Below are 13,575 nucleotides of genomic sequence, written 5' to 3'. Positions count from 1 at the left end.
CGTGGGCTCTCAGCAGGGCGCTGAAGGCCAAGTGTGCAATGCCCACATCCCACAGCGGAGTGCCTGGTTTGAGCCCCAGCTCCTCTGCGCCTCCTTCTGGCTTCCTGCTATTGTGCACCCTGGGAGGCAGCGGGTGATGCTCAGGTACTTGGGTCCCCGCCACCACCCGTGGGGGAGACCCAGAGTGAGTTCCCAGCTCCTGCTTTTGGCCTGACTCAGTCCCGGCTGTTGGGGGCATTAGGGGAGTGAAGCAGCAAATGGAAGCTCACATGCGCGCACTCTCTCTCTCTCTCTCTCCCTCTCCCTCTCTCTCTGCTTTTTAAATAAAAAGGAAATAAGTTTCTTTTTTTAAAAAAAGAGATTTATTTATTTGAAAGGAAGAGTTACACACACACACACACAGAGAGAGAGAGGTCATCTATCCTCTGGTTCACTCCCCAAATAGCCACAACCGCTGAAGCTGGCCAACCCGAAGCCAGGAGCCAGGAGCTTCTTCTGAGTCTCCCATGTGGGTGCAGGGGCCCAAGCACTTGGCCATCTTCTACTGCTTTCCCAGGCCACAGCAGAGAGCTGGATCGGAAGTGGAGCAGCCAGGACTAGAACTGGTACCCATATGGGATGCTGGCACTGCAGGCAGCGGTTTTACCCACTATACCACAGTGCCGGCCATGAAATAAATTTCTAAAAACTTCTAAATACTCATTAATTCTTTAAAAATAGGCCTAATAATACCACCTACTCACAATATTGTTACTGGGCACAAGCATCAAAGTCCACCTAAAACACCACATTCATACAGGTGTCAGAGTTGTAAGTGTCTGCTGTCTGAAGTAGCAGTCCCCTTACCTATGGTGATCAGATCATCATAAGTTTGCAGAATTTGAGGCCGGCGCTGTGGCATAGTGGGTAAAGCTGCCACCTGAAGTGCCAGCACCCCATGTGGGTGCTGGTTTGAGTCCTGGCTGCTCCACTTCTGATCCAGCTCTCTGCTATGGCCTGGGAGGGCAGTAGAGGATGGCCCAAGTCCTTGGGCCCCTGCACCCGTGTGGGAGACCAGAAGAAGCTCCCGGCTTCTGGCTTGGGATCAGAGCAGCTCCAGCCATTATGGCCAGTTGGGGAGTGAACCAGCAGATGGAAGACCTCTCTGCCTTTCCTCTCTCTGTGTAACTCTGACTTTCAAATAAATAAATATTTAAAAAAATTTTTTTTGCAGAATTTAATGGCTTGGCCAAGTGTCCTCTCTCCTTCCTATTATCCCAATAACCCAGGCTGCTGCAAAGAGCAGTCAGCTTTACAGAAATTAAGTTGCCTCCTGGGAGAAAAAGATTAAGATCCACTTTATCTCCTTTTAAAGTTTGTAGTTGTAAAACTTAGAGATTATAAATTAAATTAAAAATATGTCATTTCAAAAATTAAAAGAGGAGCTGGCACTGTGGTGCAGTGGGTTAAAGCCACAGTCTGCAGCGCTGGTGTCCCTATGGGCGCCAGTTCAAGACCCGGCTGCTCCACTTCCTTTCCAACTCCCTGCTAATGCACCTGGGAAAGCAGTGGAGGATGGCCCAAGTGCTTGGGCCCTGCACCCACGTGGGAGACCTGAAAGAAGCTCCTGGCTCCTGGCTTCGGATCGGCCATTTGGGGAGTGAACCAGCAGATGGAAAACCTCTCTCTCTCTCTCTCTCTCTCTCTCTCTCTCTGCCTCTGTGTAACTCCGTCTTTAAAATAAATACAAATTTTTTAAAAAAATTAAATTACCCTCGCGAATTTTACCAGGTTGTTGCAGCCCAGGTTTAAATTTAAACATCGCCATCACCAAACTCACACAGGTCCTGTAGGAGACCCCAGCGCCAAGCTCCTCCTGCACGCGGCGGCTCCCGGGGGCCAGTGCATCCGCCCCGCAGCTCTGAGCCCCGCGCCCCCAGGTCTGGGAAAGTCCACCCGGCAGTCCCGGTCCCAGAGCCAAGCTCGCCGCGAGCTCCCTAGTCGGGGTGGAGAGGACCCCGCGTGGCCGCCCGAGCACACCACGCGTGGCCTTGGCGGGGGCGCGCACCTGGCTCTTCCCTGGGGAGGAACGGCCGCCGGTGCCTTGCGGGAGGCGGCGGGAGCAGGGACCGCGCGTGGGCGTGCTGCACTGCGCAGTGAGGCTTCGCTTAGCAAAGCTCAGATTCAAAGGACTTCCAGGCAGTGACAGCCGAGGGTTAAATCAAGCGCGAGGACCTGCGAACACGGAGCCCGCAGGACCACCGCGCTGCACCATGCGCCGCAGTCCCGCGCCCGGGTCCTGACTTCCGCACCCGCTGCCCTGCGCGAGGCAAACCACCACACAGGCCTTTAAATTTGGCCGTACTCTCATTTTCTGAAAAGTGAAAAGGAGCCGTTCAAAGCAATGTTTATGAAGCATTTTATTTAACCAGCATCCCGAAAGAAGCATGTCAACGTTAATCAATACTTAAACTCAATCAATATTCAAAAAAATCATTGAGACGTCTGGCTATTTTTTTTCCAATACTGTCTTCAAATTCAAGTGGCTTTTTTGTTTTGTTTGTTTGTTTGTTTTGAGAAACCAATCATTTTCATTTTAATCGGAGTCCAAGACACAAGAAAAATACCCCAAACCTCATGGAGACAGAAGAGGAGACACAGCCCTTCCCCCAATCGTCCCTGGCCAGAGTGGGGACACAGTGGGGTGAGGTGGGTGGCCGGCCCGCAGCGGAGAGGTCCAGGGTGTGTTCACACTGCCTTCACGGCTCATTGCAGAGGGTCAGGGTGATTGGTGCTAGGCTAGGGGCTGGGCGGACCCAGGGATTGCCAAGGGAAGCAGGTGGCTGGGGTACCGCCCGTGCTGTCCCTTAGTGAAAGTCGGTGACTGCTGAACCAGAAATTCCTACCCACAGCTGTCAATACCACACCAGTCATGTCACATGAACACATTATGTGTTACCACAATTTCTTTTTTGGAAGTACCCCTGTGTTTCTGTAGCATTTAACATTTTTCTGTAAAAAAAGTCTAAGATTTGTTTATTTATTTGAAAGTCAGAGTTACAGAGAGAGGGAGAGACAGACAGAGAGGTCTTCCATCTGCTGGTTCCCTCCCCATATGGCCACAACAGCCAGAGCTGGGCCAGGCGGAAGCCAGGAGGCAGGAGCTCCTCCAGGTTTCCCACGTGGGTACAGGGGCCCAAACACTTGGTCATCTTCCTCTGCTTTCTCAGGCTCATTGGCAGGGTGCTGGAAGCAGTGCCCCTATGGATGCCGGCAGGGCAGGCCATGGCTTAACCCACTACACCACAATGCTGGCCTCTGGCACCAGGATTCCTATGAACGATTTTGGTAACTCTCGTGGTGATGTTTTAACATTGCTTGTTACTAAAACTTTACATACAGCTCTCTAAAACAATGTCATCCAAATATTCACCAAGCAGAAGTTCTAACGCTGGTGCTGAAAAACAGCCCCGGGGCCGGTGCTGTGGCGTAGCGGTAAAGCCACCGGCTGCAGTGCCGGCATCCCAAATGGGCACTGTTCAAGACCCGGCTGCTCTACTTCCAATCCAGCTCTCTTCTGTGGCCTGGGAAAGCAGTGGAAGATGGCCCAAGTCCTTGGGCCCCTGTACCCACGTGGGAGACCTGGAAGAAGCTCCTGGCCCCTGGCTTCGGATTGGTGCAGCTCCAGCCATTGTGGCCATTTGGGGAGTGAACCAAAGGATGGAAGACCTCTCTCTCTGCCTCTCCTCCTCTCTCTGTGTAACTCTGACTTTAAAATAAATAAATAAAGAATTATTTATTTATTTATTGAAGAGAGGAGGAGAGGCAGAGAGAGAGAGAGAGAGAGAGAGGTCTTCCATCTGCTGGTTCACTCCCCAATTGGCCACAACAGCCAGAGCTGGGCCAATCCGAAGCCAGGAACCAGGAGCTTCTTCCAGGTCTCCCACGTGGGTGCAGGGCCCAAGCACTTGGGCCATCTTCCACTGCTTTCCCAGGCCACAGAAGAGAGCTGGATTGGAAGTGGAGCAGCCGGATCTTGAACTGGCACCCATATGGGATGCCGGCGCTTCAGGCCAGGGTGTTAACCCATTGCGCCACAGCACCAGCCCCAATAAATAAATCCCCCCCCCCCAAAAAAAGCCCCAAATCAATACAGGTGAAAGGAGGCATCTCATGAGCAGCAGCCAGGAAGAGGCCACATCACCACCCTCGTGCCCTTGGCAATTTAGGAACAAACACCCTGGGAAACTGAGAAATAGGAATGGGCCATGAAGCAGACAAACTTTCTAAGTTTGCAAAAACGGTGACATAACCAGGCGAAAAGAAAAAACAGAACATCTGGCCACGGGGCTGCAAAGATGCCCACCTGGGCTGGTGTGCGGTACATTTAATACTCTGCGAACCATCGCCCGTGTGGGGGAATTAGAAGAATGCTACAGAAACATGGCGGGTTAGGCCTATGCATTCTCCCCAGCCTTTCCCAGACCAGGCTTACTGTCCAGACGTCCTAGCCTGCCGCGTAGTGGTGAAAAAGGGAAAGTGCATGGCCCTTAAATAGGTTTAATACTCAGGAAAAGAAAACTTGCAATATAAAATGCTAGTTGGAAACTCACCGTACAGTTTAAGAAATGGAACACTACCTTTTTTTTTTTTTTAAAAAAAAGGACTTATTTAGTTATTTGAAAGTCAGAGTTACACAGAGAGAGAAGGAGAGGCAGAGAGAGACAGAGGTCTTCCATGCACTGGTTCATTCCCCAAATGGCCAAGACACCACTTGAAAAAGAAGCATCACGAATAAATAAGCAATGAATAAGAAGGCAGAGCAGAAGAAGGTAGTAGATATGGAGACTACAAAGGTGACATGAATGTGTCAGAAAGCGTGTAAGGAATATTTCCAGAAAAGGATAGTTTATCAATGCTGTGTCAATAAAGCTTGAGTAGTGAGCAGCTATTAAAGAGAATGAAATGGGGCCAGCGCTGTGGCATAATGGGTTAAGCTCATGCTTGCAGTGTTGGCATCCCATATAGGCACTGGTTTGAATCCCAGCTGCTCCACTTCGGATCCAGCTCCCTGCTAATGGTCTGGGAAAGCAGTGGAAGATGGCCCACGTGCTTGGGCCCCTACAATTCATATGGGAGACCGGGATGAAGCTCCTGGTTCACTCTCCACATGGCTCTAACTGCCTAGATTGCGCCAGGCAGGAGCCAGGAACTTCTTCCGGGTATGCAGGGGCCCAAGCACTTGGACCATCTTCTGCTGCTTTCCCAGGTGCATTAGCAAGGAGCTGCATTTGGAAGCAGAAAGCCGGGACTTGAACCAGCACTCCAATAAGGGATGCCAGCATTGCAGGTAGAGGCTTCACCCACTGCACCACAGCGTTGGCCTCAGTCATCATTTTTTAAAGATTTATTCATTTACTTGAGAGTCAGAGTTACAGTGAGAGAGGAAGAGATAGAAAGAGGAGAGAGATCTTCTGTCTGCTGGTTCATTCCCTAAATGGCCACAATGACCAGGGCTGGGCCAAGCCAAAGCCAGGCGCTTCTTCATGGTCTCCCACATGGGTGCAGAGGCCTAAGCACTTTGGGCCATCCTCCAATACTTTCCTAGGCACATTAGCAGGGAGCTGGATTGCAAGTGGAGCAGCTGGGACTCAAACCAGTGACCACAGGGGATGCTGGTGCTGCAGATGTCAGGTTAACCCACTGCACCACAGCGCTGGCCCCTCTAGTCATCATTCCTAATGGTAAATCATTGTAACTATTGTTCCTTTAAGAGCAGAAAAAGATGAAGCTGTCTCTAACATCCTGACTGCTCGATAAGGCCAGGGTAAGCCAGACACTCATATAAGGAGAGAGAAAAAAACAGCATTGTCGTTATTGGCAGTGAATATAATTAAGTGCACAGAAATACCAAAATAATTTATAAATTATTAAAATTAATAAGTGAGCCCAGAATGGTTGGTAAGTACAAAAGTACAAAGGCTGATAGAGGGTCTATGTCACATATACACAAATGGAGTGTGCATTGCCTGCAAAGCCAAGGAGCAGTATTATGGAAAACGGAGCTAGATATATTGCAGAGACATTTTTGCACACTGATATGAATGCTCACTGAACTAATATTTACAATACGGAAATATGGGATGCCACCATGCAATGATAGGAGAATGGTCAGTGATATTTCCAGAGTGAATCAGTCACTGCTACATAGTATTTTTTTATTTATTTTTATTTTTATTTTTATTTTTGTCAGGCAGAGTGGACAGTGAGAGAGAGAGACAGAGAGAAAGGTCTTCCTTTGCCGTTGGTTCACCCTCCAATGACCACCGCGGCCAGCACGCTGCGGCCGGTGCACCGCGCTGATCCGATGGCAGGAGCCAGGTGCTTCTCCTGGTCTCCCATGGGGTGCAGGGCCCAAGTACTTGGGCCATCCTCCACTGCACTCCCTGGCCACAGCAGAGAGCTGGCCTGGAAGAGGGGCAACCGGGACAGAATCTCGCGCCTGGACCAGGACTAGAACCCGGTGTGGCGGCGCCGCAAGGCGGAGGATTAGCCTAGTGAGCCACGGCGCCGGACTCACTGCTACATAATAAATACACAACTATGTATAATATATAATCACAGCATATAATGCATAAAAAGGCAAGTTGCAGAACTTGAAGTCATGATGTCACTGTTATACAGCCTAAACAAGTAAACTAAATACTATTTTGTTTAGAGATGCACAGATATATGATGAAAGTACAGACATTTTTTTAAAATCAAGCTAAGGATCTACATGATGAGGAAGCAGGGCGAGGAAGGAAAGGGGCACACAGGAGGACACATCAGAAGGCAGTGTTCTGGGGCCGGCGCTGTGGCACAGTGGGTTAAAGCCCCGGCCTGCAGTGTCAGCATCTCATAAGGGCACCAGTTCAAGTCCCAGCTGCTCCACTTCCAATCCAGCTCTCTGATATGGCCTGGGAAAGCAGTAGAAGATGGCCCAAGTGATTGGGCCTCTGCGTGGGAGACCTGGAAGAAGCTCCTGGCTCCTGGTTTTGGATTGGCACTCCCCAAATGCCTGCAACAGCCAGGGCTGAGCCAGGCCCAAGCCAGAAGCCACTCAATCCAGGCATCCCAGGTAGGTGCCAGGAACCCAAGTACTTGAACCATTGTCTGTTGCCTCCCCGGGGTGTGCGTTAGCAGGAAGCTGGCATTTGAAAGTGGAGTCAGGACCCAAACCCAGACACTCTGGAGGGGGGTACTGGCATCCTGAGTGGCACGTTAACCACTACACCAAATGCTAGCCTCTACTCTCATTTTTTTAAAATTTTTATTTATTTATTTATTTGACAGGCAGAGTGGACAGTGAGAGAGAGAGAGAAAGGTCTTCCTTTGCCGTTGGTTCACCCTCCAATGACTGCTGCGGCCGGCGTGCTGCGGCCGGCGTGCTGCGGCCGGCGCACCGCGCTGATCCGATGGCAGAAGCCAGGTACTTCTCCTGGTCTCCCATGGGGTGCAGGGCCCAAGCACTTGGGCCATCCTCCACTGTACTCCCGGGCCACAGCAGAGAGTTGGCCTGGAAGAGGAGCAACCGGGACAGAATCCGGCGCCCCGACCGGGACTAGAACCTGGTGTGCCGGCGCCGCAAGGCAGAGGATTAGCCTAGTGAGCCGCGGCGCTGGTCCTACTCTCATTTTTTTAATTAAATGTCTTGCAAAAGGTTTGTCTATTTTATCTTGGCCCTGGCTCATTGATCATCTCCATTTTATGCTTATTTTATTATATTTCATTCCTTTTTGCTTTTATCATTTTTATACTTTATATAAAGTATATATATATTTATATATATATTTTTTATACTTTATATAAAGTATATATAAGTACCTTATACTTTATGGGTTTATTCTATTTTTTCCCTCTTACAGTGAATTCTTGCTCAATAATTTTCAGCCTTTCTTCCTTTATAATGTAAGTGTCTACAGCTATAAATTTCCTGTAATTACAGTTTTAGGGGCATCTACAAGTTTTGATAAGTAGAATTGAATCACTATTTCTAGACAACTTTTTTTTTTTTTTTTTGACAGGCAGAGTAGACAGTGAGAGAGAGAGACAGAGAGAGAAAGGTCTTCCTTTGCCGCTGGTTCACCCTCCAATGGCCGCCGCTGCAGCCGGCGCACCGCGCTGATCCTGGCAGGAGCCAGGAGCCAGGTGCTTTTCCTGGTCTCCCATGGGGTGCAGGGCCCAAGCACCTGGGCCATCCTCCACTGCACTCCCTGGCCACAGCAGAGAGCTGGCCTGGAAGAGGGGCAACCGGGACAGAATCCGGCGCCCCAACCGGGACTAGAACCCGGTGTGCCGGCGCCGCAAGGTGGAGGATTAGCCTATTGAGCCACGGCGCCGGCTTCTAGACAACTTTTTTTAAAAAGACTTTATTTTTAATTATTTGAAAGAGTTACAGAGAGAGGTCTTCCATCTGCTGGTTCACTCCCCAAATGGCCACAATGGCCAGAGCTATGCCAATCTGAAGCCAGGAGCCAGGAGCTTTTTCCTGGTCTCCCACGTGGGTGCAGGGGCCCAAGGACTTGGGCCATCTTCTACCGCTTTCCCAGGCCATAGCATAGAGTTGGATTGGAAGAGGAGCAACCAGGACTAGAACCAGTGCCCATATGGGATGCCAGCACTGCAGGCCAGGGCTTTAACCCACTGTGCCACAGCGCCGGCCCCTATTGCTAGACAACTTTCAATCTCTCCTACAATTTCTCGCTTGACCCACACATTCTCTGGAACTTTTCAATTTCCAAAATGTAGGGATCTGTCATTCAAGTTTCTGTTGTGGACTTGTAAGTAGTTCGTTAAGTTAGATGCAATAATCCTAGGTCATAAATATGCTTTATGTGAATCGGAATCTTTGGAATTCGTTGAGATTGGTTTTATGGCCTTTCTGGTCAAGTTTTGGAACTGTTCCATGGGCACTTGGTTTTTGGATACAGGGTAATTTGTAAACATCCACTAAATCAAGCTGACCAATTTTGTTATTGAAATCCTGCTTCATCTATCAATAATCAAGAGCATTGTATCAAAATCTCCCACTACTCATCAACTTCCTTTCCACAATCCATAAATGTTTAGTTTATATATATATATTATATATATATATATTATATATATATTTGGATGCTATTTCAATAATTTCCCACAACTTCAGAACTCTCTTGTATTACTGATACATTATTCTTTTATCATTAAATAAGGTCCTTATTTATCTCCTATAATTTTCACTTTATCACCTATTTGTTAACTATCAGTATAGTTGTACCAGTCTTCTTTTCATTAGTATTTGCCTGGTACATCATTTCTCATCATTATAGTTTTTGTTTTTGTTTTTGTTTTTGTTTTTGTTTTTGACAGGCAGAGTGGACAGTGAGAGAGAGAGACAGAGAGAAAGGTCTTCCTTTGCCGTTGGTTCACCCTCCAATGGCCGCCACGGCTGGCGCACTGCGGCCGGCGCACCGCACTGATCTGATGGCAGGAGCCAGGTACTTATCCTGGTCTCCCATGGGGTGCAGGGCCCAAGTACTTGGGCCATCCTCCACTGCACTCCCAGGCCACAGCAGAGAGCTGGCCTGGAAGAGGAGCAACCGGGACAGAATCTGGCGCCCCGACCGGGACTAGAACCCGGTGTGCCGGCACCGCAAGGTGGAGGGTTAGCCTAGTGAGCCGCGGCGCCGGCTCATCATTATACTTTTATCTTTTCTTTGTTCTTTATTTTGTCCTTAATCCAGGTGTGCGAAGATTTTTATGAATCTAAATCCGAGGTTCTTTTAGCAGATTGCTTAGTCTATTTATATTTATTGTAATTACTAATGTGTTTACATTTGTTTAAGGTATTTGTTTTATTTTGTTTTGTTTTTTAAAGATAGAGTTACAGAGAGAAAGATCTTCCATCTACTGGTTCACTCCCCAGATGGCTGCAACGGCCAGAGCTGAGCCGATCTGAAGTCAGAAGTCAAGAGTTTCTTCTGGGTCTCCCAAGCTGGTGCAGGGACCCAAGCACTTGGGCCATCTTCTACTGCTTTCCCAGGTCATAGCAGAGAGCTGGATCAGAAGAGGAGCAGCCAGGACTCGAACCAGTGCCCATATGGGATTCCAGCGCCACAGGTGGTGGCTTTACCTGCTACAGCAGAGTGCTGGCCCCTGTATTTAAATTTCTACCATCCTCCTTTTGGTTTCTCTTTGTCTTCTTTTCTAAACTTCTTTTTCTCCTAAATTGAGGTTTTGTGTTCTTATTCTATTTCTCCTCTTCTTGTATGGAAACTATATATTTTCTGTTTTCAGTGATTACCTGAATTTTTACCATGCACATTTAGCAATGTCTACAGTAGATCAATACCTTAATATTCTCTAAGAAATGCACAAAGAACCTGGAATATCATAACTCTCTGTACTAGCCTCACCTCTTACCCCAATTACAAATTAGTGTTGACAGTGTTTGTTAACATCCTTTTTTAAGAATTTCACAGATTATACACAGATTTATGGGTAGTTTTTTGTGGACAATTTTTTTTTTAAGATTTGTCAAAGTATTTGAAAGGCAGAGTCACACAGAGAGAGGGAGAGTCAGAGAGAGAGAGAGAGAGAGAGAGAGAGAGAGAGAGAGAGAGAGATCTGTTTGTGGTAAAATCTGTTTTTTTCTGAAAATGGCCCTATCTCACCTTCATATTTTTACTTAACACTAGTTTTTAAAAGATAGTTTTTGAAAAATGGTTTCACTGGGTATACACTTCTGGGTTAACAGTTACTTTTTCTGTTGGCATTTTGAAGACTTTTTTTGATTCATTGTTACTGCCACCATATGACTGTTTCTTTGTAGAACATCTTTCTTTGCTTTCTAGCTTGTTTGGAGCTTTGTGGTTTCTCTGCAGTACATCCAGGTGTGGTTTCTTTGTTCTTTAACTTTCTTGAAGCTTGTTGTGTTTCATTTATGGGCTCCCTTCTTTCTTTGACTCTGGAATTGCTTATCCATTAGCTTCTCAAATGCCGATTTCCCCCTATTCTCTTCTAGGATTCCGACTGCATATTTATATACCTTCTCATTGCAAACTCTTCTGGGAACCTCTTCTTCATATAACTCCCTGTGCTGCATTCTGGGTAATTTTTTCAGATCTGCCTTCCACTTTACTAAGGCACTATTCAGCTGCATTTAACCTGTTGTTCACCCTATCCATTGAGCCTTCCACCCCACAATTACATAAGTAAGCTCTCAAAGTTCTATTTGCCTTTTTTGCAGATATGTCTGGCCATTTGCAGTAGTCTCTTTGCCTTACATAAGTTATTAAAATAACAGCTTTATTGAGACATAATTTACATACCATAAAATTCACCCTTTTTAATTGTACAATTCAGTAGGGTTTTTTTTAAGATTTATTTATTTGAAAGGCAGAGATACAGATTGAGAAGGAGAAGGAGACAGAGAGAGAGAAAGAGATCTTCCATCTGCTGGTCAAGTCCCCCAAATGGCTGTAATGATCAGGGCTGGGCCAGGCCAAAGCCAAGGGCCAGAAGAAGCTTCTTCTGGGTTTCCCATGTGGGTGCAGGAGCCCAAGCACTTGGGCCATCCGTTTCCTTCCCAGCAGCTGGGACTCGAACTGGCACCCATATGGGATGCTGGTGCTGCAGGAGGAAGCTTAACCTGCTACGCCACAGCGCCGGCCCAATTCAATGGCTTTTAGTATATTCACAGGAGTTGTGAAACTAATGCCATTATTGAATTCTAGAACATGTCTGTCGCCCCAGAAAGAAGCCTTGTCCCACGAGCAGTCACCACTAATTTCCCTTGACCCTCTCGCCTCTGGAAACCACGGATCCACTTTCTGTCTCTGTGGACTTGCCTGCTCTGGGCATTTCACAAGAATGGAATCGTAGACTCTGGTCCTTCGTGGCTGGCTGCTTTCCTCCGGCACAGTGTCTCCGAGGTTCTTCCCGGTTGTATTAGTACTTAAAGAATACTCTTGGGACATGGAACATATGCACGCAGCTAGCTGTTCCTTGGTTGCTGACGGACCTCCGGGCTGTTCACCTGCTGGCCTGTTACAGGCTGCTGCGGTGAGCATTTACGCACAGATCCTGGGTGGACTTTGCCTTGGGTCCTCTTGGTTTTATGCCTGGAAGCAGAGCTGGTGAGTCGTGTGATGACTGCATGCCTGTGGCTGGAAGACAGCCCAACGGTTTTCCAAGGCAGCTTCACCAGGTCTCAGCCCCACCGACAGCGCAGAGCGGAGCCGATTCCTCTGCGTCCTCACCAGCGTTCGTTATCGCCTGTCTGCTGGATCATTTGCTGTTTCTCAAGATCTCATCCTTTGTTGCTTCAAATATTTCACAGTTATTTTATAGCTTCTATCTCACATAGTTACAGTAACCAGAAAAAACCTTTGGGGGCATCGAAATATGTTATTTGTTGTCACTTTTTTTTTTTTGACAGGCAGAGTGGACAGTGAGAGAGAGAGAGAGACAGAGAGAAAGGTCTTCCTTTGCCGTTGGTTCACCCTCCAATGGCCGCCGCGCTGATCCGAAGGCAGGAGCCAGGTGCTTCTCCTGGTCTCCCATGGGGTGCAGGGCCCAAGTCCTTGGGCCATCCTCCATTGCACTCCCGGGCCATAGCAGAGAGCTGGCCTGGAAGAGGGGCAACCGGGACAGAATCCGGCGCCCCGACCGGGACTAGAACCCGGTGTGCCGGCGCTGCTAGGTGGAGGATTAGCCTGTTGAGCCGCGGCGCCGGCCTACCTGTTGTCACTTAAGGCGGCCTGTTCCCTTCTGCGTCTGGAGAATCACTGCTGTGAAAATGTAAGGTAGACTTCTGGGCCATTGCTAGAGCCCCATCATCCAGCACCCTGAGTGACTTGAAAGAGTCTTGAAAAAGTGACTTGAAAGTGACTTGAAAATTCTTGTTGGATAGCTGAAGTGAATTCGGAGCTGAAAGGTGAGAACTAGCACGCCCAGGATCTAAGGTTTGGACACTGGGAAACAGAGGTTTATACAGCCACTGGAAGGCTAGGGGCGCAGAGACAAGGGCGCCTCCGCCTGGGAGCTCAGGCTGCAGCCCCACCCCCGGGCGGGCAGCTCCAGGGGTCTGGCCGCAGCTTAAGGGGCCGCTGTGCTGCGCAGAGCCTGGGAGAAGCACCACCCACTCGGGCTGCAGCGCCCCTAGCGGCGACGCTCTAGTAGCGCACCCAGAAGCTGCGCCCGCACCCAAACCGCTCACAAGGACCCCGCCTCCGCCGCGGATGGTGGGAAACGGAGTTCCTGGCCGCCCCTCTGGAATGCGGAGGAGCACTGGAAGGGGGCTGCAGTACACTCCTCCTCCTCGCCTTCGAGCGACCTGAGCTTATGCACTCTGGGGTCAAAGCTGCCCTGTGGTGACCGGCGCTGGGGAGGCGTCCCACGAGCAGCTGACGCAGGAATTTGCCCTCAGAGCAGCCCAGATTTGCCTCTGGTTACGCGGCGGGGAGCTTTGGAGACTTCGCTTATTTCTGCGTGCTCAGCGCGCTAACCAAAGGCAGAAGACTCAGGGTGCTTTGCAAAAGGCTCCCCACCTGCGACAATCCTCTGACGTCTCCG

Source organism: Oryctolagus cuniculus, chromosome 12, assembly GCF_051225735.1.
Source record: "Oryctolagus cuniculus isolate XC-2025 breed Fujian yellow rabbit chromosome 12, ASM5122573v1, whole genome shotgun sequence".
NCBI classification, from domain to species: domain Eukaryota; kingdom Metazoa; phylum Chordata; class Mammalia; order Lagomorpha; family Leporidae; genus Oryctolagus; species Oryctolagus cuniculus.
The sequence above is the reverse complement of the archived record's forward strand: the minus strand, read 5'-3'. Positions refer to the sequence as shown.